At 39.1% G+C, this 27,519-nt stretch overlaps 1 pseudogene; it reads right to left on the bottom strand.

Moving 5' to 3' along the window:
- Positions 1-27,519, bottom strand: part of LOC149561190 (uncharacterized) — a 186,729-nt pseudogene that overhangs the window by 17,186 nt on the left and 142,024 nt on the right.

Below are 27,519 nucleotides of genomic sequence, written 5' to 3'. Positions count from 1 at the left end.
AAGACACTTGCGAGCCTATGTTGTTTTGAAATTGTTGAATAAAAGAATTAGCAAGTTGAGTAAACGAATGAATAGAATAAGGCATCAAGGAACAAAACCATTGTAATACTCTGTCATGAAAAGTTTGAGCAAACAAGTTCACTAAAATCCTATGATCATGAGCATAATCACCACAAAAGATTTGGAATGTTTTAACATGATGAACAAGGTCTCCCTTACCATTACAATTCTCAAGATGAGGCATATCAGCTTGCTGAGGAATGGGAGTATGAATAATATCTTGAGAGAAAGGACTTTTCGTGTCATGTAGACAATATAGTAGTTTTCATTCCAATTGAGAACATGTTGTCTACTACATATCTTTATGAGATACACCTTTGCATTCTTATCTTCTCATTGTTGCATGTACATTCATGCACAATGGAGGATAATCCACCCTTGGTGGACATGTGCTTAGTTGTTGTTCTTATCTCTTTGCTGACTCCTAGTCATATCAGTTGTCTTTATATACAAGGCACTACTTTGATGTATTCATCCAATTATTTGATCATCTAATATCCATTCTCATTTGATCATCATTCGTCTCTCTTATGCTATCTACTGAACTTGTTGATCTTGGCATTGAATTATTGCCTTAGGAAAATTCTTACATGGTATTAGAGCTATACCAAATTCTTGCATGGTATCAAAGCTATAGAAAATTCTTACATGGTATAGAATTATAGGTTTAAGGCATATATACTTATGGATCTCAAGACTCATGAGATATTCATAGAGAGGAATGTTCACTTTGAGGAAAGTTCACCTAGCTTATCCTCTAATCCTCTCCATACTTCATACATTGTGGAAACTGATAGTGACAATAGTGATAGTGATTCAACAAGCTCACTTGTGGGGGATCCTTTTGATAGATGAAGAAAAAGGTCACAACATTAGCACATTCCACATGCATACATTGTTACAGTGATATGCCCATGTAATTTTTTATAGTTGGGTACACCTTGTCTTCCAATTCTAGCATCAGGGGATGAGTACTTGACAGACATTTCAAGTTTGTTTGTGGAGTGGTACATAGTAGATTTGGGAGACATTATTGATGATATACATCTTCTCTTTGATGAAGAAGATATTTCTTCAGTTTTTGCAAGGGAACACTTCGACCCTCTTGTCCATTCTCTACATGATCAGTCTTACAAGGTTGATATGATTGTGGATCCTTATGTACAGTAGTTGGAGGAGGTCTCTTTATCATTTGAGGAGACAATTAGTTCTTTGGGATATGTTCTACATCCATCCTTGCTAGATCTATACTTATTCTTTTCAATAGTGTTGGAATGGGTGACCATCAGTATCAACACAGGGATAATTGAGCAATTTTCAAAGACACCATTCATCTTCAGGATTCTCTCTACACATTGGGGAAGCATCTCATATGTGCCTATGACATTGTTTCTTCTTAAAGGGAGGAACATTATTTAGCAGTCACGGATCAAATTTTACATTCATCTTGGAGTAGCTATCACTGATGGGCATTCTACATTGGTAGGGAGGACTACCTTCTCTCATTTCTTCTTCTTCTACTTCTTCTCTCTTATGGGGGGGGGACCTTTTCCTCTTATGGGGTTTTTTCTTTCTCATACTTATCTATTGTATATACATGATGTATGTCATAATAGAGGGGCCTTGATTACTCCATACATACATACATCTTACTTTATTTTTCTTCTCTCTTTTGGGGGGAGGGTTTTTCCCCTGTGGTTTTCCCTCTTTCTCTTCTTTATGAGAGATTGCATTGCATGTCTTTTGCACTTGCATTTTGTACATGGGTACCTAACATGGCCTAGTAGATGAGACCCATCTTCCATTATTATCTAGCCTTTGTGAGCTAAAGTACATTTCCATAAGTTGCACTTAAGGGGGAGTGTCGGTGTAAATAAGTATTTACCATTTACACTTTTCTTAAGTTTACATCTAGAATAATGCATATTCATATTATTTGTCATGTAGACACCTAGGAGTTTGCATATTCATATGGGTTGTCATGTAGACAACACAGTAATTTGCACTTCAATTGAGTACATGTTGTCTACTACATCTCTTTATGAAATACACCTTTGCATTCTTCTCTTCTCATTGTTGCATGTACATTCATGCACAATGGAGGATAATTCACTCTTGGTGGACATGTGCTTAGTTTTTGTGCTTATCTCTTTGCTGACTCCTAGTCATATCAGTTGCCTTTAGATACAAGGCACTACTTTGATGTATTCATCCAATTATCTGATATCCAATTATATAATATCCAATCATCTGATATCCATTCTCATTTGATCATTATTTGTCTCTCTTGTGCTATCTACTAAGCTTTTTGATCTTGGCATTGAATTATTGCTTTAGAAAAATTCTTACATGGTATCAGAGCTATACCAAATTCTTACATGGTATTAGATTTATTCCAAATTCTTACATGATATAGACTTATAGACTGGCATATAGACTTATGAATCCTAAGACTCATGAGATATTCATATAGAGGAAAGTTTATTTTGAGGAAAGCTCACCTAGCTTATCCTCTAATCCTCTCCATATTTCATACATTATGGAAACTGATAGTGACAATAGTAATAATGATTCAATAGGCTCACTTATGGGGGATCCTTCTGATAGATGAAGAACAAGGTCACAACATCAGCACATTCCACATACATGCATTTCTATAGTGATAGGTCTATGTAATTCAGTACAGTTCGGTACACCTTGTCTTCCAGTTCTAGCATCACAAGATGACTACTTGATAGACATTTCAGGTTTTTTTGTGGAGTCCTATATAGTAGATTTGGGAGATATTATTGATGATATACATCTTCTCTTTGATGAAGAAGATCCTTCTTCAGTTTTTGCGAGGGAACACTTTGACCCTTTTGTCCATTCTCTACATGATCAGTCTTGCAAGGTTGATATGATTGTGGATCCTTATGTACAATAGTTGCAAGAGGTTTCTTTATCATTTGAGGAGAGGGTTCTTTGGGATATGTTCTACATCCATCCTTACTAGATTTGAACTTGTTCTTTTCAATAGTGTTGGAAGGGGCAACCGTCAGTATCAACATAGGGACAGTTGAGCAATTTTTAGAGACACCATTCATCTTCAGAATTCTTTCTACACATTGGGGAAGAATCTCATATGTACCTATGACATTGTTTCTTTCTAAAGAGAGGAACATTATTCAACAATAATGGATCAGCTTATGCATTCATCTTGGAGCAACTATCACTGATGGGTATTCTACATTGGGGGGCGACTACCTTGTCTCCTTTCTTCTTCTTCTACTTCTTCTCTCTTATGGGGGGGACCTTTTCCTCTTATGAGGTTTTTTCATTCTCATACTTCTCTATTGTTTATAAGTGATGTATATCATAATAGAGGGGTCTTGATTACTCCATCCGTACATGCATCTTACTTTATTTTTCTTCCCTCTTTTTTGGGGGAGTGTTTTTCCCATGTGATTTTCCCTCTTTCTCCACTTTATGAGAGATTGCATTGCATGTCTTTTGCACTTGCATTTTGTACATGGGTACCTAACATGGTCTATTACCTAGGACCCATTTTACATTATTATCTAGCCTTTGTTAGCTTAAGTACATTTCCCTAAGTTTCACTTAAGGGGTGGTGTTGGTATCAAAGTTATACTGAATTCTTACATGGTATTAGAGTTATACTAAATTTTTACATGGTATCAGAGCTATACCAAATTCTTACATGGTACTAGAGTTATACCAAATTATTACATGGTATAGACTTATAGACCAACATATAGACTTATGGAACCTAAGACTCATGAGATATTCATAGAGAGGAATGCTCACTTTGAGGAAAGTTCACCTAGCTTTTCCTCTAATCCTCTCCATACTTCATACATTGTGGACACTAATAGTGATGATACTGATAGTGATTCAATAGGCTCACTTGTGGGACACCCCTCTAATATACCAAGAAAAAGGTCACAACATCAACATATTGCACATGCATACATTGCTACAGTGATAGGTCCATGTAATTCAGTACAATTGGGTACACCTTATCTTCCAGTTCCAACATTAGGGGATGACTACTTGACATACATTTTAGGTTTGTTTGTGGAGTTGTACATAGCATATTTGGGAGATGTTATTGATGATATACATCTTATCTTTGATGAAGAAGATCTTTCTTTAGTTTTTGTGAGGGAAGACTCTAACTGTCTTGTCCATTCTCTACATGATCAGCCTTACAAGGTTGATATGATTGTGGATCCTTATGTACAACAATTGAAGGAAGTATCTTTATCATTTGAGGAGACAATTGGTTCTTTGGGATATTTTCTACATCCATCCTTTCTATATCTGAACTTGTTCTTTTCAACAGTGTTGGAAGGGTGACCATCAGTATCAACACATGGACAGTTGAGCAATTTTCAAAGACATCATTCATCTTTAGGGTTCTTTCTACACATTGGGTTAGCATCTCATATGTACCTATGACATTGTTTCTACCTAAAGGGGGGAATAGTATTTAGCAGTCATGGATCAGCTTCTACATTCATTTTGGAGTAGCTATCACTGATGGACATTCTACATTTGGGGTGGACTACCTTCTCTCCTTTCTTCTTCCTCTACTTCTTCTCTCTTATGGCAGGGACCTTTTCCTCTTATGGAGTTTTTTCCTTCTTGTAAGAATTTGCCTTAGGAAAAAATTCACCTAGGAACTAAGAACTCAAACACAAGTAGAACTATAGACCAGAAAGAGAGAGTATGATCAGAATGACATATATTCATTCAATATGCCTTATGAGTACACTAGGAGTACCTATATATAAAGGCCTCTGAGATGCATCTAGAATCCCTTAGAATCAGCTACATGATAAGTCATACAACCAGGCACATGTCCACTAGATATGGGTTATCCTCTATTAAGCATGGAAGTAAGTGCGATGACGAGAGGATAAGCCTACAAGGGTGTAGCATGCAAATCAATGTTCTAGATAACATGTGCTAAAAAGGGAGTGAAAATAACTATGTTGTCTACATGATAACTCAATGAATGATGCAAACTTCAGTGTTGTAGACACCATGTGTTGAATTAGAGTTGCATACTTCAATGTTGTCAACATGACAACTCAAAAAGGCATGAAAACTCCTAAGTGTCTCACAAAATAAAATAATAAAATAATGTATTAACCTAAGTAAAATTAAGTGTGAATAGAAAATACATATTTACACCAACACCCCCCCATTAAGTGCAACTTAGGGGAATGCCCTTAAGCTTACAAAAACTAGGATGCAATGCATGATGGGTCCTGACTACTAGGCCATGTTAGGTACCCATGTACATAATGAAATGCAATCTCTCACAAAGTAGAGAAAGAGGAAAAATCTCATGGGAAAAAACATCCTCCAAAAAGGGAGATGAAACGGGATGCATGGATGGATGGAGTAATCAAGACCCCCCATTATGACATACATCCAGTATATACAATAGTGAAGAAGGAGAGAGACAAAACCTCATAAGAGGAAAACGTCCCCCCCCCATAAGAAAGAAGAGGAAGAGAGACAAGGTAGTCCCCCCCACCCAAATGAAGAATGCTAACTAGTGAATGTTGCTCCAAGGAAGAAGCTAGTCCAAGAGTGCATAATGATGTTCCTCCTCTTTAGAAGAAACAATGGCAAAGGTGAAATCCTAAAGATGTATGGTGGTCCTAAAACCTTGTCAAGTATCCCTGTGCTGATATTGATGTTTGCCCCTTCCAACTATGCTGAAAAGAATGAATGTAGATCTCGCAAGGATGTCTATTGAACTTGTTCTAATCAACCATCTATCTCCTCAACTAATAAAGAGACCTCCAAAAAGTGTTGTTCATAAGGATCCACAATCACACCAACCTGTAAAGATTGATCATGTAGAGAATGGACATGAGGGTCAGATTGAGCCCTCACAACAATTGTACAAGGATGATCATCATCAATGAGAAGCTATAAATGATCAAGGCTATCTCCCAAATCTACAGTGTGTGAGTCCATGAATAGACCTACAATTTCTACCATGTCGTCATTAGCTGGAACTGGAACTAGAAGACAACATGTACCCTACTGTGTTGGACCTTTCACTATAGCAATATAAGCATGTGGACTATACTGATAATGTGACCTCTCACTGCAACTGTCGAGAGAACCCCACGTGTCTAAATTTGTTGAAGTACTATCGTTGATGTCACTATCATTTCCCATTATGTATGAAGTGTGGAGAGTATTAGAGGATAAGTTGGGTGAACATCCTTCTCTACAAAAATCTCGTGTGTCTCTAGATCCATAAGTCTATAAGCCTTAACATTGTCTTCATATCCAATGAATGTATAAGGCCTAGGCACTGGTGCCTCACATCCCATGGAAGATAGGTTTTCCCATGTTGGACAACCAAAGACTCTAAAGTGACTCATAACTAGTTTTCTACCGCACCATGCCTCAAAACTAATCTTACTAGCTAAGGCATTATGAGGAGACCTATTAAGTATGTGAGTAGCACTACTGATGGCTTCAACTTCTAATGTTGGATCAAGAGACTTGGATTTTATCATACAAATTTCCATGGATTTGAGAGTCTTAATCCTCAGTGCTACAACATCTTTCTTGTGCAAATTGAATGCTAGTGGTTTTGTAAGATCAATTCACTCAAGTTTGCAAAAGTCTCTAAGTCTTCTATCCACGTATATGTTCTCATTGTCCACCCATAGATCCTTGATGGCTTTCCTTAATTTCTATTCAACACAAGTCTTAAAGGCTTGAAGCTTATGAACCACTTAACTCTTGTGATGAAGGAAGTAGACCCAAGTGAATCTTGAAAAGTCATCAACAAAAGTAAGGATGTTGCGGCCTTAGCTGATTGAAGTCACTGCAAAGGGTCCTGCTAAAACCATGTGAACTAGCTAAAGAACAACTCAAGCTCTAGAAGACTCCCTTTTATAATACTTCTCCTTTAGATGCATATCCACTAAACATGATGAGCACTCACCCTTAGAAAAGTTGATGTTAAGTAGACCTTTGACCACGTGTTTTAAGAAAAGCTGCTAAAGGTAGCAAAAGGCAAGATGACCAAATGCTCATGCCATAGGTTGATGTGTGAATTAGAGTGAGTCAACAAGGCTTGAGAAGGATATTTGGGCATAAAGTGAGAGAAGGAATAAAGCCTCTTATCATCACTGACTTTCCCCACAAAAACCAATCAATCATCTCTAAGAATATGCACCATCACTGAATTTGGAAGGAACTCAACTTTATGACCATCTCCAAGGTGAGTGATTTGGTAAATTGAGAGAAGATTGGAGCTAAGGTTTGGAATGTAGAGAATTTCTTTGAATTCCCCATTTTTAATTTCCACATGTCCTTTCCCTTCAACTTCCATTTTAGTATCATCTCCCACAAAGATGTCTAGTACCTTTGACTACTTCAATGAAGAAAAGTCTCCCTTTGAAGAACCCATATGGTAAGAGGCACCTGAGTCAAGTATCCATTCTGAAGAAGAACTTTTATTTTCCATAAGTGCTTGCCCTTTACCTTATGAAAAGGTTGGAGTTGAATCCTTGGAAGTACTTGGCACTTGAATCTTGTTCTTCTTGAGTAGGTTTTCCAACTCATCAATTTGTTTAGTCTTGCAATGATGCTCATCATGATTTGGCTTTTTGCAGCATGCACAAGAAAGTTTGTCCTTCTTTTCATTACTTACCTTCTTGTTGGAAGAAGAATTTCCTTACTATGAGGAGGATCGTTGTGTCTCAAATTGTGATTTCTGCTTCCACTGATTCTTCTTCTTGTTGCTAGAACTTTTCCCTCCTTGACTTGATTGGTGCTCATCACTAGGCATCAAGGCTTTGGTCTTTGATGTCATGAGAAGTCCTAAATCCATCAAGTGAGATTGTTCAACAATCAACATCTCTACAAATGCATCAAACGTAGGCTTCTGGTAAGTAGTTCCCATGGTCAACCTATGAGTATTAAAACTTGAAAGAAAGGAAGCATACTCCGAAGGTAGCCTCTTCAGGATGTGATGAATCAACTTTTCATCCTTCATAAGATTTCCACAATCTTTAAGAAGTTCTCTATACTCATTCGCTTTGTTGATGTAATCCTAAATTGTGTCAAAGTTATTTGGATCTAAGAGAAGTAGATCATCCTCAATCTAAAATCCCTTTTCTTCATCCACCTTACCATACAATAATTCAAGTTTATCCCAAGCTGATTTGGATTTAGTACAACTGGCAATCTGAAAGAAGAGATCTCTATGTACACAACTCCTAATAATTCCTAAAGCCTATTGGTCTAGTTTTTTCCATTCAATGAGTTCTTTAGCATCAGTAGGTTTGGTAATTGTACCATCAACATAAAGGTTGTAACCTTTTTCCATTAATCTACTCCAAGCAATATCTTTCCATGTAGAATAATTGTGTGAAGTTAGAGGTGGACATTTAAATGAACCTGTGATGTAGAAATGAAAGGAGCACAAAAGAGAGACACAAAAACATAGTACACACACCCCCCTTTTCACTTAATCAAAAGACCCCCCAAAAAAAGATGCTTTTGGCACTTTATAAGTAGTGCATGTATAATGGCCACTTGTCAAAATGAACAAAGTGGAATTTCTAATTTTTCTTTTACAACTACCTTTTGAGGCCCAAATCTGTCACTAAGCACTGTAGCTCAGATGTACAACAATTTTGAAAAGTAATCAAAGCTTTAGAATGCAGAAAAGCCCTAATTTTGAAAGTGAGAATTTTTTCCATACAACCCTAGAATCTGAGTACAGATCTAGAAAGTATACAAAAAATAATGCACTTTCAAAAAAAAATAAAACTAAAAAAGTGACCAAACGAGGCCGTACGGAGAATTTGAAGTTGCAAAATGTAGGATTAAGCAGATATAGTCACCAAAAAATGCAATTTCTAAAAAATCCTTGCACCAAAACCAAAAAAGAACACTACCATTGGAAAGTTCAGGAAATTCTACCCAATTTCAAAAAACATTGCACCTAAATCGGAGTCTAGATGACCAAGTTATGGGCTTGTAAAGTTAGGCTTCCAAATCAAAAAGCAATATGGAGAGGGGTTTGGTAGAAAAATTGTGTGCTTAAGTTTAACAGTCAAACAACTATTAGAGTAGTTGAAAAATGACTAGGAATGATGGTCAAATTGAACTTAGTGAAATGATGATGTCAGCAAAAAAAGTTCCCTAGGGTGACATGGCAAGCTGATTAGACTATTTGTACGGTATGGATGGACATGTTTCAATTGTATAGATGGTACAAAAGTGTGACATGGCAGTCTACGTGCATAGGTTTGGTGTGTAGGCATGGCATTGACTAGACTGCATAGTCAAATGAAGATGTTGATGTGTCGGCAACTGAGGTGTTAGTCCACCATGTGTAGGATATCTGATCTGTCTTTGTTCCACGTGGCATGCGCTTGTTCGTCTTCATGGCTTGGAGATTATTTGTGCATGTCTCTATAGGAAAAAAGGATGCCGGTCCATTGTAAGAACTATACAACGACGCCAAAAAAATTTTAAACGCAGGCTAAGAAAATGAACTCACCGTGAACTATTTTGTGGTCTGAAAAGTCTACATGGAGCTAGAGCTGACAATTGGAGGTGAGTTTTAGTTTCAAAAAAGCCCTTTTGCAAGCTGCCAGAGTTTATGAATTAATCCCACATCATTTAGGATTAAGGGTCTAGCAGTGTATAAAGTGCAAACTCGCTAGATGCATTGTAAACAAAGCTCGTCAAGTTTGGGGCTTGACCATCAATGTATGGCCTTCACTGGGTTTTTTGTGGTTAGGCCAATTTTTTTGGATTGGCTAGATTTTCTATAGATTCCCACCAAATGATGGATAAAACCCACTATAATAATAACATAGAATATTTCTCTGCATAGGATCAAAATCTAACAACCCAGTTTTTCAAAAAAAATTCATTGTTGGCTGCGCAAAGGGGAAAAAAATAATTTGAAAATAAAATTACAAAGAATTAAAACTACAAATCCAAATTAATTAAATTAAATCTACAAATTACCATACCTAAACTACAAATTAGGGCATCCGGGTGTTGATTTGCTAAAAAGATTTGCCTCATGGTTGACTTTGGGCTAAGGTAGCTGAATTTATAGTTGAGATACACCTTTTCATTCTTATCTTCTCATTGTTGCATGTACATTCATCCACAATGGAGGATAATCCACTATTGGTGGATATGTGCTTAGTTGTTGTGCTTATCTCTTTGATGGCTCCTAGTCATATCAATTGCCTTAATATACAAGGCACTACTTTGATGTATTCATCCAATTATCTAATATCCAATAATCTGGTATCCATTCTTATTTTATCATCATTTTTCTCTCTTGTGCTATCTACTAAACTTCTTGATCTTGGCATTGAATTATTTCCTTAAATAAATTCTTACATGGTACTAGAGCTATACCAAATTCTTACATGGTATCAAAGCTATACCAAATTCTTACATGGTATAGACTTATAGGTGTTAAGGCATATAGACTTATGGATCTTAAGACTCATGAGATATTCATAGAGAGGAATGTTCACTTTGAGGAAAGTTCACCTAGCTTATCCTCTAATCCTCTCCATACTTCATACATTGTGGAAATTGATAGTGACAACAGTGATAGTGATTCAACAAGCTCACTTGTGGGGGATCCTTCTAATAGACGAAGAACAAGGTTACAACATCAACACATTCTACATGCATATATTGTTATAGTGATAGGTCCATGTAATTTAGTATAGTTGGGTACACCTTGCCTTCTAATTCTAGCATCAGGAGATGAATACTTGACAAACATTTCAGGTTTGTTTTTGGAGTCCTACATATTAGATTTGGGAAACATTACTAATGATATATACCTTCTCTTTGATGAAGAAGATCCTTCTTCAATTTTTGTGAATGAACACTTTGACCCTCTTTTTTATTCTCTACATGATCAGCCTTACAAGGTTGATATGATTGTGGATCCTTATGTACATCAGTTGTAGGAGATCTCTTTATAATTTGATGACACAGTTGGGTCTTTGGGATATGTTCTACATCCATGCTTGCTAGATCTAAACTTGTTCTTTTCAGCAGTGTTGGAAGGGGTGACCATTGGTATCGACACAGGGATAGTTGAACAATTTTTAGAGAAACTATTCATCTTCAGGATTCTTTCTACACATTGGGGAAGCATCTCATATTTACCTATGACATTATTTCTTCCTAATGGGAGGAACATTATTTGGCAGTCATGGATCAGCTTTTACATTCATCTTGGAGCAGCTATCACTAATGGGCTTTCTATATTGAGAGGGAGGACTGCCTTTTCTCCTTTCTTCTTCTTCTACTTTTTCTTTCTTATGGAGGGGACATTTTCCTTTTTTGGGGTTTTGTCATTCTCATACTTCTCTATTGTATATATATGATGTATGTCATAATAGAGGGGTCTTGATTACTCCATCCATAGATGCATGTTACTTTATTTTTTGTCTCCCTTTTAAGGGGAGGGTTTTTCCCATGTGTTTTCCCTCTTTCTTCACTTTATGAGAGATTGCATTGTAGGTCTCTTGCTTTTTCATTTTGTAGATGAGTACCTAACGTGGCCTAGTAGTTGGGACCCATCTTGCATTATCATGTAGCCTTTGTGAGCTTAAGTACATTTCCCTAAGTTGCACTTAAGGGAGGGGGTGTTGGTGTAAATAAGTATTTACTATTTACACTTTACTTAAGTTTACTTAGGATAATGCATATATTAGTTTTCATGTAGACACCTAGGAGTTTGCATATTCATATGGGTTATCATCTAGACAACATAGTAGTTTGCACTCTTATTGAGAACATGTTGTCTACTACATCTCTTTATGAGATACACCTTTACATTCTTATCTTCTCATTGTTGAACATACATTCTTGCACAATGGAGGATTATCCACTCTTGGTGGACACGTTCTTAGTTGTTGTGCTTATCGCTTTTCTGACTCCCAGTCATATCAGTTGCCTTTATATACAAGGCACTACTTTAATGTATTAATCTAATTATTTGGTATCCAATTAGCTAATATCCAATTTTATTTCATCATCATTTATCTCTCTTATGCTATCTACAGAGCTTCTTGATCTTGGCATTGAATTATTTCTTTAGGAAAATTCTTGCATGGTATTAGAGCTATACAAAATTCTTACAATGATGAATATAATGAGAATATGTATTATGTGATCACATTAAACCACAACAAAAATAAGTAACCACAATTAAATAACTTCTAAACTCCCACCCTCTCCAACCATAAATATACTTCATATTCATTTGTCTACTTACCCACACCATTTCATTTGGCTCTTCAACTTCTTTTTGTAGGCCTCCACAATACTCTAAGCACCAAAATAGAAAGAGCATGTTTATTTTCTTTTCAAGAAACAATTCATAAATTAAAACAAGATACCCTAAAAATGAAAAGGGAAAAACATAGATACTTCTATTTGGGAGTGTACCTACTGCTCGATAGAAGGTAGTCTCCATAAGCGAAGGAATCATTTTCAAATTCTTCTCTTGATACGCAGCAAAGCATTCAAAGTTTGAAGCTACTCATAGATTTTCCATCACTAGAATAGGATGATTTCTTTCAACAAATCCTTCACTAAAAATAAATGGCAACACAGCTTACTAAAAATTCTTCACCTTATAATCTACAACAAGCTTGAAAACCCGACGAACATCTTTAGCTACATTACTTTCTAGAAATCTCTCACAAATTGCCATCAAAAGAGGTAAATCATATTTAATAGAAGCTCTGTAAACAATGACTCCATGGCATTCCAAGCTTTCTTGATTTACTTTTCCTAAATACATAAAATCATTTAGTGGTTTTAACTCTTTGACTATCATATCCGATATTTTGACTTTGTCATTCATAAGCTCAAGCATTTGTGCTTTCAGCATTACCTTGAAAATGTTGGACTTCCTTGCCTGCAAAAAAGCCACATTTAAATAAAACATTTAATAGAGAAAAAAAAAATTAGGGTTTTTTAACAGTGAGGGTTTCTAAAATACCATAATGACTTTATGCACCCTCATGATTCCTCCATCACTTCCTTCCAATGTGAAATCTATGAAAGGTTCTTAAAATATATCTTTGTCCCAATTTTGCAAGAACTCACAATCAGGGTAGATTTTCTAAGCTTTTTCACATTCCTCATAGTAATGAAATTATGTGCAATAATAACTAGGTGTAAAACTCCCTAAATGTATACAACATGAATTGCACAAAAGATAGGGATTTACATGATAATATGCCATTTGTAACACATGAAAAATGAATGGAGCAAATATACGGTGAGTACCTAAAGCAGGCTGAGAAAGAATCAATTTGTTCAGTCAAAAATGGGGTTTTAAGAGAGAAAATAAATAAATAGAGGTCAAAAGGTGTTAAATATGAAAATCAATGATCAAGCTTTAGACTCGACAGTGAGAAACAAAAAACAGTGGAGCTTTAGAAATAATGTGTTTGTGGAGGAAGAGGGATTGGGTTTAAATAGAATTTTTTTTTTTTTTTAAATTCCCTTAAAGGTATTAGATATGATGGGACAACGTTGGGATAAGCATTCAAAAGATACAATCAATTTCAAACACAATGACTCTTTATAAATAAATATTTATTATTTTTTGATGAGTAGATCTTTTCCATTAATCAAAAATTTTAAAGTACATATTCACAAAAAGGGGTTAAGAATACAAGATCACCACATGAGTTCAAATAGCCCGGAGATCAACTATTCATCAGAAAAACATATATAAACAGAAAAAACTTTAGGCTGCAAGAGAAATGCCAGCCAAAGGAGGGTCTTTGTCATCAAAACCCCAAAAATCCTTGGGGTTATTGGTTGGCTCAAGGGGAGCCCAACCATCAGTAGCAACATCTTTATCCTTTTCTTTGTCTTCCTCAGCCTTGGGAGGAGAAATGGTTAAATCTAGTTAGGGGAAAGCCTACTTAGGGTCACAGTGAGCAGACAACCAACCTACATTAGTAGCAATAGGGGGAGTGACCAAGGACAAACTTGAGCCTAATCTCTAAGAAGGCGAGGCCAAGTTGCAATGGCCATGAGAGCCACCAATAGGAGAGTAGCAATGAGGCTGTAATCTATGGGTCTGTGAGTGGTTACTAAAACTGCTCCAGCCTCATTAGCAACCATGACGAGTATGGTCACCACAAAAAGCATTAAGAGGCACTTGGGCAACTATAAAAGGGGCATTTCCCCAGTAGGCAAGTTGCTCCTGTAGGTGAGCCACTTTTGGTGTGACTTCATCAATTTGTACTTGAATCTACATAAAGACATTGTTACATATACATGTTTTAGAGTACATATCAATATAAATATCGGGAAAGTTATGAGAAAATAAAACAATATTGTGATCTTTCCAAATTATGAACAATATCTCCATTCTGAAAGCATGCCAAATCTAGGTATATCTAAAGGGTAGTCTAGGAGCATCATCCAACACCACAATATGCCAAGTGAAGGCTTTTGGATGAAAAGACCTAAAGAAATCAAAAATATAGATCTATTAATTCTAAGCTCTTCTGCAAAACCAAAAAAAATGTAGAAAGCTTTCAGGTTGGCTATAAATAGGGCATCTAGGATCAGGAACTCCTAGTTGCTAGAGCTGAGGACCCAAGAGAAATCCTTGAAAGAGGAGACACCAGGTGAAGTGAGCTATCTTTGTCTTAGTGACAGTATGCTAGACAGTGGTAAATCTAAGACTCCAAGTCTTATGCGAAGAATGCAGATATCAATGTTGATTGAGGGTATCAACCATCAAAAGATGGAGCACCAGCCAATGAAACTCCAGTCTAGGCTTATAACTGGCCATTCGAACGGTAGGGTACCACTTCCAATCTTTCCACCAAGGGTGGGATGAGTGAATTCCAAGCTTGTGTAATCAATTGAGAGGAACTAAAGAAAATAGAAGATTAATTATTTGTTGATCTAAATGAATAAGCCTAAACTGCACCTACAAATCCTCCCATGAGCGAAGACTCATTGTAACCCTAGAGAATAAATCTTTGGGTGTTTTGATACCCCTACGAAATAAATGCAAAGCACTAGCTCATTTAAGCTTGGCTAAAGGCAACCCTTGAGTTGCAAACAAGGGTTACCACCAAAGGTTTTGATGATTCATAGAGAGCCCATCTCTAAATCCATTACTAGCCCAGTTTAATGGCTTCTTAGGATTTCCAAATGCTCTTAGCAACAAAAGTGCCTTGAATTTTAAGAGGTTTAGAAATCACAAGAAGGGTTTGAAAATGAATTCCCTTCCAGTTCAAGTAGTTGACCAGAAAGCCTTAAGAAATGTAGTAAAATAATAAAATTTTCTAGGCCTCATCTCTAGTGAGAGCTTGTATGACCCATTTGGCATAGTGGGCTATCCCTTGCTTGCAAGTGGAAAGAAAGCCAAGACTACAAGAATCCTTGGGTAAACAAAAAAAGTCCTAGGCCACTCTATGAAAGCCATGATCTACAGCATCAGAGGCCTAGATAAAGTCCATGAGAAGATGTTCAAGCTTGAGGTACGAGGCTTTGGAAGGAATCCAATAAGAAGAATAATTAACATGAGTAGTAGCAAGCACTTTTGAGCATATTTGAAACTTTCCCACACGTGAAAGGGGCTTAGTGATTGGGTATGTGCAGGATCATGGTGTACCAAACTATGGCCTTAAGTGGCAGTGAAAAATCAGCAAATCAGGTTTATGTCAACTTGACACATAATTTTGAAGTGGTTATGGACTTTATATCAAAAAGTTGTCAGAAAATAATTTGTAGAAAATTGAATGTAGTTTCTAAACTACTAGGCCTTATCAGGAGAAAAAAATAATTGATTGGTCAAAAGTTTGAATTTTAATGCAGTACTAAGAAAATTTCAGGGCGAAAATAAAAAGTAGGTGTATGTCTGACCACCTTAATCAAAATCAAATCATAATATTTTTTTAATATAATTATAGATATGAAAACTAGACTCATGCTCAGATGTGACGCATATTTTTTGATATTTTTATTCCAAATAAATAATTAAATATGAATTTTCTACCAAAACTTTTTCGGATTAAAAAAATTCTTGTGTCTGACCACCCTAACTAATAGAAAATTTGATCAAATTTTTCTTTTTTTGTTTTTTTCTTATACTAGGCGAAGTATAGAATGTGACGCAACTTTTAGATTTAAAAAATGTTATACCGTTTGAAAGTTATAGCTATTTTTCATTCAGTATGTCAATCAGTACTTTACAATAATCTTCATTGATAATTAACTAATAAATACTTATCGAACTCAGAATTTGACAGGAATTATATTGATGGAATCTAGAGAGCGATATTAAAAAACCCATTTCGTTTCATTCAATTTCGATCAAAATAACATTGTCAGACGGCTACCCAAAGACTAAGTATCACTAAAACTCTCTATAAACACGTCTTTGGGGTTGACCGGATAGGCTTGGTAAATACCAAGTCTGATCAGATATCTGATTCAAAATCGAATATCCGATTTGACATCGGATATCCGATATGGCTCGGTAGTCAAATTCCAAAAATCTTCAAATTTTGGAGAGAAATTCGATTTAAACGTTCTGGTTTTTTATTTTTAAATTATTTCACTTATATTAATATGTAAAGGCATATTTTAATATATTATATATATATATATATACATATATATATATATACATATATTTATATATATATGTATATATAGATATATATATATATATATACATATATATATATATATATATATCTATATATACATATATATATATATATATCTATATATACATATATATATATACATATATATCTATATATACATATATATATATATATATATCTATATATACATATATATATGTATATATATATATATATATATATAATAACGTAATGTAAACATACAAGATATAATCTAGTAATATATAATAATATCTTATGTTAATCTTATTACAATCTATAAATATAATATATATTATTATTATTTTTACTAAATATAATAACGTAATTTATATATATATAAAATATGTATTATATATTATTATATTAATATGTATGTTATTAATATATACAATAACATAATATTTTCATTAAATGTAATATGTATTATATATTATTATATTAATATGTATAATAATATAATATCTATATAACAACGTAATATTTTTATTAAATATAATATATATTATAAATATTAATATATTAATATGTATGTTATTAATATATTTATATAATAACGTAATATTTTCATTAAATATAATGATGTAATATGTATATGTATGTATACACACACACACACACACACACACACACACACACACACACACACACACATATATATATATAATTATATTGATATGTATATTATTAATATATATATATTATTAATATATAAGAGTCAAAGGGGGTCATAGGGTGACCTATAACCCTCTTTGACCCATTAAACGACGATATATGTCTCTAGGGGTCCTAGAACCCCTAGGGACATATGTCATCCTTTAATGGGTCAAAGGAGGTCCCTTTGACCCATTAAATGACGACATATGTCCCTAGGACCCCTAGGGACATAGCCGAATCGTTCATATCGGTCAAAGGGGGTCATAGGGTGACCTATGACTCCTTTTGACCCATTAAACGACGACATGTGTCTCTAGGGGTCCTAAGACCCCTACGGACATATTCGAATGGGTATTATGGGTCAAAGGGGGTCATAGGGTGACCTATGACCCTCTTTGACCCATTAAGCGATGAAATATGTCCCTAGGGGTCCTAGGACCCCTAGGGACATAGTCGAATCGTTCATATGGGTCAAAGGGGGTCATAGGGTGACCTATGACCTCCTTTGACATATTAAATGATGACATATGTCCCTAGGGTTCCTAGGACCCCCAGGGACATATTCGAATCATTCATATAGCTCAAAGGGGATCATAGGGTGACATATGACCTCCTTTGACCCATTAAACGATGACATATGTCCCTAGGGGTCCTAGGACCTCTAGGGACATATTTGAATGGGTAATATGGGTCAAAGGGGGTCATAGGGTGACCTATGACCCTCTTTGACCCATTAAACGATGACATATGTCTCTAGGGGTCCTAGGACCCCTAGGGACATATTCTAATCGTTCATATGGGTCAAAGGGGGTCATAGGGTGACCTATGACCCTCTTTGACTCATTAAATGATTATATATGTCTCTAGGGGTCCTAGGACCCCTAAGGACAAATTTGAATGGGTAATATGGGTCAAAGGGGGTCATAGGGTGACCTATGACCCTCTCTAACTCATTAAACGACAACATATTTCTCTAGGGGTCCTTGGACCCCTAGGGACATATTCGAATTGTTCATATGGGTCAAAGGGGGTCATAGGGTGACCTATGACCCCCTTTGACCCATTAAATGACGACATATGTCCCTAGGGGTCCTAAGACCCCTAGGGACATATTCGAATGGGTAATATGGGTCAAATGGGGTCATAGGGTAACCTATGACCCTCTTTGACCCATTAAATGACGACATATGTCCCTAGGGGTCCTCAGACCCCTAGGGACATATTCGAATCGTTCATATGGATCAAAGAGGGTCATAGGGTGACCTATGACCCTCTTTGACCCATTAAACGACAACATATGTCCCTAGGGGTCCTCGGACCCCTAGGGACATATTGGAATCGTTCATATGAGTCAAAGGGGGTCATAGGGTAACCTATGACCCTCTTTGACCCATTAAACGATAACATATGTCCCTAGGGGTCCTAAGACCCCTAGGGACATATTCGAATCGTACATATGGGTCATAGGGGGTCATAGGGTAACCTATAACCCTCTTGACCCATTAAACAACGATATATGTCTCTAGGGGTCCTAGGACCCCTAGGGACATATTCGAATGGGTAATATGGGTCAAAGGGGGTCATAGGGTGACCTATGACCCTCTTTGACCCATTAAACGATGACATATGTCCCTAAGGGTCCTAGGACCCCAAGAGACATATTCGAATGGGTAATATGGGTCAAAGGAGGTCATAGGGTGACCTATGACCCTCTTTGACCAATTAAATGACGACATATGTCCCTAGGGGTCCTAGGACCCTAGGGACATATTTGAATTGTTCATATGGGTCAAAGGGGGTCATAGGTCCCCTTTGACCCATTAAACAACGACATATGTCCCTAGGGGTCATAGGACCCCTAGGGACATATTCGAATGGGTCAAATGGGCTCATAGGGTAACCTATGACCATCTTTGACCCATTAAATGACGACATATGTCTTTAGGGGTGCTAGGACCCCTAAGGACATATTCGAATCGTTCATATGGGTCAAAGGGGGTCATAGGGTGACCTATAACACTCTTGACCAATTAAACGACGATATATGTCTCTAGGGGTCCTAGGACCCCTAGGAACATATTCGAATGGGTAATATGGGTCAAAAGAGGTCATAGGGTGACCTATGACCCTCTTTGACCCATAAAACGACGACATACGTCCTTAGGGGTCCTAGGACCCCTAGGGACATATTCGAATGGGTAATATGGGTCAAAGGGGGTCACAGGGTGACCTGTGACCTATGACCCTCTTTGACCCATTAAACGAAGACATATGTCCCTATGCGTCCTAGGACCCTAGGGACATATTCGAATGGTTCATATGCGTCAAAAGGTGTGATAGGTCACCCTATGACCCCCTTTGACCCATTAAACGACGACATATGTCCCTATGGGTCTTAGGACCCCTAGGGACATATTTGAATCGTTCATATGAGTCAAAGGGGGTCATAGGTTGACCTATGACCCCTTTTGACCCATTAAACGACGACATATATCCTTAGGACCCCTAAGGACATATTCGAATGGGTAATATGGGTCAAATGGGGTCATAGGGTAACCTATGACCCTTTTTGACCCATTAAACGATGACATATGTCTCTAGGGATCCCAGGACCCCTAGGGACATATTCGAATCGTTCATATAGGTCAAAGGGGGTTATAGGGTGACCTATGACCCCCTTTGACTCATTAAACGAAGACATATGTCCCTAGGGGTCCTAGGACCGCTAGGGACATATTTGAATCATTCATATGAGTCAAAGGGTGTCGTAGGGTGACCTATGACCCCCTTTGATCCATTAAACGACGACATATGTCCCTAGGGGTCCTAGGACCCCTAGGGACATATTCGAATGGTTCATATGGGTCAAAAGGGGTCATAGGGTAACCTATGACCCTCTTTGACCCATTAATAACGACATATGTCTCTAGGGGTCCTAGGACCCCTAGGGACATATTCGAATCATTTATATGGGTCAAAGGGGGTCATAGGGTGACCTATGACCCCCTTTGACCCATTAAATGATGATATATATCTCTAAGGGTCCTAGGACCCCTAGGGACATATTTGAATGGGTAATACGGGTCAAAGGGGGTCATAGGTTAAACGACGACATATGTCCCTAGGGGTCCTCGGACACCAAGGGACATATTCGAATGGGTAATATGGGTCAAAGGGGATCATAGGGTGACCTATGACCCTCTTTGACCCATTAAACGATGACATATGTCCCTAGGGGTCCTAGGACCCTAGGGACATATTCGAATCGCTCATATGGGTCAAAGAGAGTCATAGGGTGACATATGACCCCCTTTGACCCATTAAACGACGACATATGTCACTAGGGGTCCTAGGACCCCTAAGGACATATTTTAATCATTCATATGAGTCAAAGGGGGTCGTAGGGTGACCTATGACCCCCTTTGACCCATTAAAAAATGACATATGTCACTAACGGTCCTAGGACCCTTAGGGACATATTCGAATGGGTAATATGGGTCAAAGTGGGTCATAGGGTGACCTATGACCACCTTTGACCCATTAAACGACGACATATGTCACTAGGGGTCCTAGGACCCCTAGGGACATATTTGAATCGTTCATATGAGTCAAAAGGGGTCGTAGGGTGACCTATGACCCCCTTTGACCCATTAAACGATGACATATGTCCCTAAGGCTCCTAGGACCCCTAGGGACATATTCAAATGGGTAATATGGGTCAAATGGGGTCATAGGGTAACCTATGACCCTCTTTGACCCATTAAACGACGACATATGTCTCTAGGGGTCCTAGGACCCCTAGGGACATATTCAAATCATTCATATGGGTCAGAGGGGGTTGTAGGGTGACCTATGATCCCCTTTGACCCATTAAACGACGACATATGTCCCTAGGGGTCCTAGGACCCCTAGGGACATATTCGAATGGGTAATATGGGTTAAATGGGGTCATAGGGTAACATATGACCCTCTTTGACCCATTAAATGACGACATATGTCTTTAGGGATCCTAGGACCCCTAGGGACATTTTCGAATCATTCATATCGGTCAAAGGGGGTCATAGGGTAACCTATGACCCTCTTTGACCCATTATACGAAGACATATGTCCTTAGGGGTCCTAAGACCCTAGGGACATATTTGAATGGTTCATATAGGTCAAAGGGGGTCATAGGGTGACCTATGAGCCCCTTTGACCTATTAAACAATGACATATGTCTCTAGGGGTCCTAGGACCCCTAGGGACATATTTGAATCGTTCATATGAGTCAAAGGGGGTCATAGGGTGACCTATGACCCCATTTGACCCATTAAACGACGACATATTTTCCTAGGGGTCCTAGGACCCCTAGGGACATATTCGAATGGGTAATATGGGTCAAATGCGGTCATAGGGTAACCTATGACCCTCTTTGAACCATTAAATGATGACATATGTCTCTAAGGGTCCTAGGACCCCTAGGGACATATTCGAATTGTTCATATGGGTCAAAGGGGGTCGTAGGGTGACCTATGACCCCCTTTGACCCATTAAACGACAACATATATCCCTAGGGGTCCTAGGACCCCTAGGGACATATTCAAATGGGTAATATGTTTCAAATGGGGTCATAAGGTAACCTATGACCCTCTTTGACCCATTAAATGATGACATATGTCTCTAGGGGTCCTAGGACCCCTAAGGACATATTTGAATCGTTCATATGGGTCAAAGGGGTTCGTAGGGTGACCTATGACCCCCTTTGACCCATTAAACGACAACATATGTCCCTAGGGGTCCTAGGACCCCTAGGGACATATTCGAATGGGTAATATGGGTCAAATGGGGTCATAGGGTAACCTATGACCCTCTTTGACCCACTAACTGACGACATATGTCTCTAGGGGTCCTAGGACCCTTAGGGACATATTCGAATCGTTCATATGGGTCAAAGGGGGTCATAGGGTGACCTATGACCCTTTTTGACCCATTAAACGAAGACATATGTCCCTAGGGGTCCTAGGACCGTAGGAACATATTCGAATGGTTCATATGGGTCAAAGGGGGTCATAGGGTGACCTATGACCCCCTTTGACTCATTAAACGACGACATATGTACCTAGGGGTCCTAGGACCCCTAGGGACATATTTGAATCGTTCATATGAGTCAAAAGGAGTCATAGGGTGACCTATGACCCCCTTCGACCCATTAAACGACCTAGGGACATATTTGAATCGTTCATATGAGTCAAAAGGAGTCATAGGGTGCCCTATGACCCCCTTCGACCCATTAAACGACAGCATATGTCCCTAGGGGTCCTAGGACCCCTAGGGACATATTTGAATGGGTAATATGAGTCAAATGGGGTCATAGGCTAACCTATGACCCTCTTTGACCCATTAAACGACGACATATGTCTCTAGCGCTCCTAGGAACCCTAGGGACATATTCGAATCGTTCATATGGGTCAAAGGGGGTCATAGGGTGACCTATGACACCCTTTGACCCATTAAATGATGACATATGTCCCTAAGGGTCCTAGGACCCCTAGGTACATATTCGAATGAGTAATATGGGTCAAATGGGGTCATAGGGTAACCTATGACCCTCTTTGACCCATTAAATGATGACATATGTCTCTAAGGGTCCTAGGACCCTTAGGGACATATTCGAATCGTTCATATGGGTCAAAGGGGGTCATAGGGTGACCTATGACCCTCTTTGACCCATTAAACGAAGACATATGTCCCTAAGGGTCCTAAGACCCTAGGGACATATTCGAATGATTCATATGGGTCAAAGGGGGTCATAGGTCACCCTATGACCCCTTTCACCCATTAAACAACGGCATATGTCCTCAGGGGTCCTAGGACCCCTAGCGACATATTCAAATCGTTCATATGGGTCAAAGGGTGTCATAGGGTGACCTATGACCCTCTTTGACTCATTAAATGATGACATATGTCCCTAGGGGTCCGGTCCTTGGACCCCTAGGGACATATTCAAATCGTTCATATGGGTCAAAGGGTGTCATAGGGTGACCTATGACCCTCTTTGACTCATTAATTGACGACATATGTCCCTAGGGGTCCTAGGACCCCTAGGGACATATTTGAATCGTTCATATGAGTCAAAGGGGGTCGTAGGGTGACCTATGACCCCCTTTGACCCATTAAACGATAACATATGTCCCTAGGGGTCCTAGGACCCCTATAGACATTTTCGAATGGGTAATATGGGTCAAATGGGAACATAAGGTAACCTATGACCCTCTTTGACCCATTAAATGATGACATATGTCTCTAGGGGTCCTAGGACCCCTAGGGAGATATTCGAATCGTTCATATGGGTCAAACGGGTTCATAGGGTGACCTATGACCCTCTTGACCCATTAAACGACGATATATGTCTCTAAGGGTCCTAGGACACCTAGGGACATGTTCGAATGGGTAATATGGGTCAAAGGGGGTTATAGGGTGACCTATGACCCTCTTTGACCCATAAAACGATGACATATGTCCTTAGGGGTCCTAGGACCCTTGGGGACATATTCGAATGGGTAATATGGGTAAAAAGAGGGTCATAGGGTGACCTATGACCCTCTTTGACCCATCAAACGAAGACATATGTCCCTAGGGGTCCTAGGACCCTAGGGACATATCTGAATGGTTCTTATGGGTCAAAGGGGGTCATAGGGTGACCTATGACCCACTTTGACCCATTAAACAATGACATATGTTCCTAGGGGTCCTAGCACCCCTAGGGACATATTTGAATCGTACATATGAGTCAAAGGGGGTCGTAGGGTGACCTATGACCCCCTTTGACTCATTAAACGACGACATATGTCCCTAGGGGTCCTACGACCCTTAGGGACATATTCGAATGGGTAATATGAGTCAAATGGCCCTATGACCCTCTTTAAGCCATTAAATGATGACATATGTCTCTAGGGGTCCTAGGACCCCTAGGGACATATTCGAAACGTTCATATGGGTCAAAGGGGGTCATAGGGTGACCTATGACCCTCTTTGACCCATTAAACGACAACATATGTCCCTAGGGGTCCTAGGACCCATATGGACATATTCAAATGGGTAATATGGGTCAAACGGGGTCATAGGGTGACCTATGATCCTCTTTGACCCATTAAAAGATGACATATGTCCCTAGGGGTTCTAGGACCCTAGGGACATATTTCAATCGTTCATATGTATCAAACGGGCTCATAGGCTGACCTATGACCCCCTTTGACCCATTAAACGACAAAAAATGTCCCTAGGGGTCCTTAGGCACATATTTGAATCGTTCATATGAGTCAAAGGGGGTCATAGGGTGACCTATAACCCCTTTTGACCCATTAAACGACGACATATGTCCCTAGGGGTCCTAAGACCCCTAGGGACATATTCGAATGGATAATATGGGTCCCTATGACCCTCTTTGACCCATTAAACGACGACATATGTCTCTAGGGATCCTAGGACTCCTAGGGACATATTCGAATCGTTCATATGGGTCAAACGAGGTCATAGGTCACTCATTAAATGACGACATATGTCCCTAGGGGTCCTAGGACCCCTAGGGACATATTTTAATCATTCATATGAGTCAAAGCGGGTCGTAAATTGACCTATGACCCACTTTGATCCATTAAATGATGACATATGTCCCTAGGGGTCCTAGGACCCCTAGGGACATATTTGAATGGGTAATATGGGTCAAATGGGGTCATAGGGTAACCTATGACCCTCTTTGACGCATTAAATGACGACATATGTCTCTAGGGGTCCTAGGACCCCTAGGGACATATTCGAATTATTTATATGGGTCAAAGGGGGTCATAGGGTGACCTATGACCCTTTTGACCCATTAAACGACGATATATGTCTCTAACGGTCCTAGGACCCCTAGGGACATATTCGAATGGGTAATATGGGTCAAAGGGGGTCATAGGTTGACCTATGACACTCTTTGACCCATTAAACGATGACAGATGTCCCTAGGGGTCCTCGGACCCCAAGGGACATATTTGAATGGGTAATATGGGTCAAAGGGGGTCATACGGTGACCTATGACTCTCTTTGATCCATTAAACGACAACATATGTCCCTAGGGGTATTAGGACCCTAGGGACATATTTGAATCGTTCATATGGGTCAAAGAGAGTCATAGGGTGACCTATGACCCCTTTTGACCCATTAAACGACGACATATATCCTTAGGGGTCTTTGGACCCCTAGGGACATATTTGAATAGTTCATATGAGTCAAAGGGGGTCATAGGGTGACCTATGACCCCCTTTGACCCATTAAACGACGACATATGTCATTAGGGGTCCTAGGACCCCTAGAGACATATTCGAATGGGTAATATGGGTCAAAGTGGGTCATAGGGTGACCTATGACCCTCTTTGACCCATTAAACGACGACATATGTCCCTAGGGGTCCTAGGACCCCTAGGGATATATTTTAATCGTTCATATGAGTCAAAAGGGGTCGCAGGGTGACCTATGACCCCCTTTGACCCATTAAACGACAACATATGTCCCTAGGGCTCCTAGGACCCCTAGGGACATATTCGAATGGGTAATATGGGTCAAATGTTTGACCCATTAATCGAGGACATATGTCTCTAGGGGTCCTAGGACCACTAGGGACATATTCGAATTGTTCATATGGGTGAAAGGGGGTCGTAGGGTGACCTATGACCCCTTTGACCCATTAAACGACAACATATGTCCCTAGGGGTCCTAGGACCCCTAGGGACATATTCGAATGGGTAATATGGGTCAACTGGGGTCATAGGGTAACCTATGACCCTCTTTGACCCATTAAACGACGACATATGTCTCTAGGGATCCTCGGACCCCTAGGGACATATTCGAATCATTCATATGGGTCAAAGGGGGTCATAGGGTGACCTATGACCCCCTTTGACTCATTAAACGAAGACATATGTCCCTAGGGGTCCTAGGACCGCTAGGGACATATTTGAATCATTCATATGAGTCAAAGGGGGTCGTAGGGTGACCTATGACCCCCTTTGATCCATTAAACGACGACATATGTCCCTAGGGGTCCTAGGACCCCCAAATACATATTCGAATGGTTAATATGGGTCAAATGGGGTCATAGAGTAACCTATGACCCTCTTTGACCCATTAAATGACGACATATGTCTCTACGGGTCCAAGGACCCCTAGGGACATATTCGAATCATTCATATCGGTCAAAGGTGGACATAGCGTGACCTATGACCCCCTTTGACCCATTAAACGATGATATATGTCTCTAAGGGTCCTAGGACCCCTAAGGACATATTCGAATGGGTAATATGGGTCAAAGGGGGTCATAGGGTGACCTATGACCCTCTTTGAACCATTAAAAGACGACATATGTCCCTAGGGGTCCTCGGACCCCAAGGGACATATTCGAATGGGTAATATGGGTCAAAAGGGATCATAGGGTGACCTATGACCCTCTTTGACCCATTAAACGATGACATATGTCCCTAGGGGTCCTAGGACCCTAGGGACATATTCGAATCGTTCATATGGGTCAAAGAGAGTTATAGGGTGACCTATGACCCCCTTTGACCCATTAAACGACGACATATGTCACTAGGGGTCCTAGGACCCCTAGGGACATATTTGAATCGTTCATATGAGTCAAAGGGGGTCGTAGGGTGACCTATGACCCCCTTTGACCCATTAAAAAATGACATATGTCACTAAGGGTCCTAGGACCCTTAGGGACATATTCGAATGGGTAATATGGGTCAAAGTGGGTCATAGGGTGACCTATGACCCCCTTTGACCCATTAAACGATGACATATGTCCCTAGGGGTCCTAAGACCCCTAGGGACATATTTGAATCGTTCATATGAGTCAAAAGGGGTCGTAGGGTGACCTATGACCCCCTTTGACCCATTAAACGACGACATATGTCCCTAAGGCTCCTAGGACCCCTACGGACATATTCGAATGGATAATATGGGTCAAATGGGGTCATAGGGTAACCTATGACCCTCTTTGACCCATTAAACGATGACATATGTCTCTAGGAGTCCTAGGACCCCTAGGGACATAGTCAAATCA

The sequence above is a fragment of the Cupressus sempervirens genome, chromosome 4 (assembly GCF_028749045.1).
Source record: "Cupressus sempervirens isolate cs-2001-9-10 chromosome 4, ASM2874904v1, whole genome shotgun sequence".
Classification (NCBI taxonomy): domain Eukaryota; kingdom Viridiplantae; phylum Streptophyta; class Pinopsida; order Cupressales; family Cupressaceae; genus Cupressus; species Cupressus sempervirens.
Note: the sequence above shows the minus strand (reverse complement) of the source record. Positions and strands in the feature narration are given on the sequence as shown.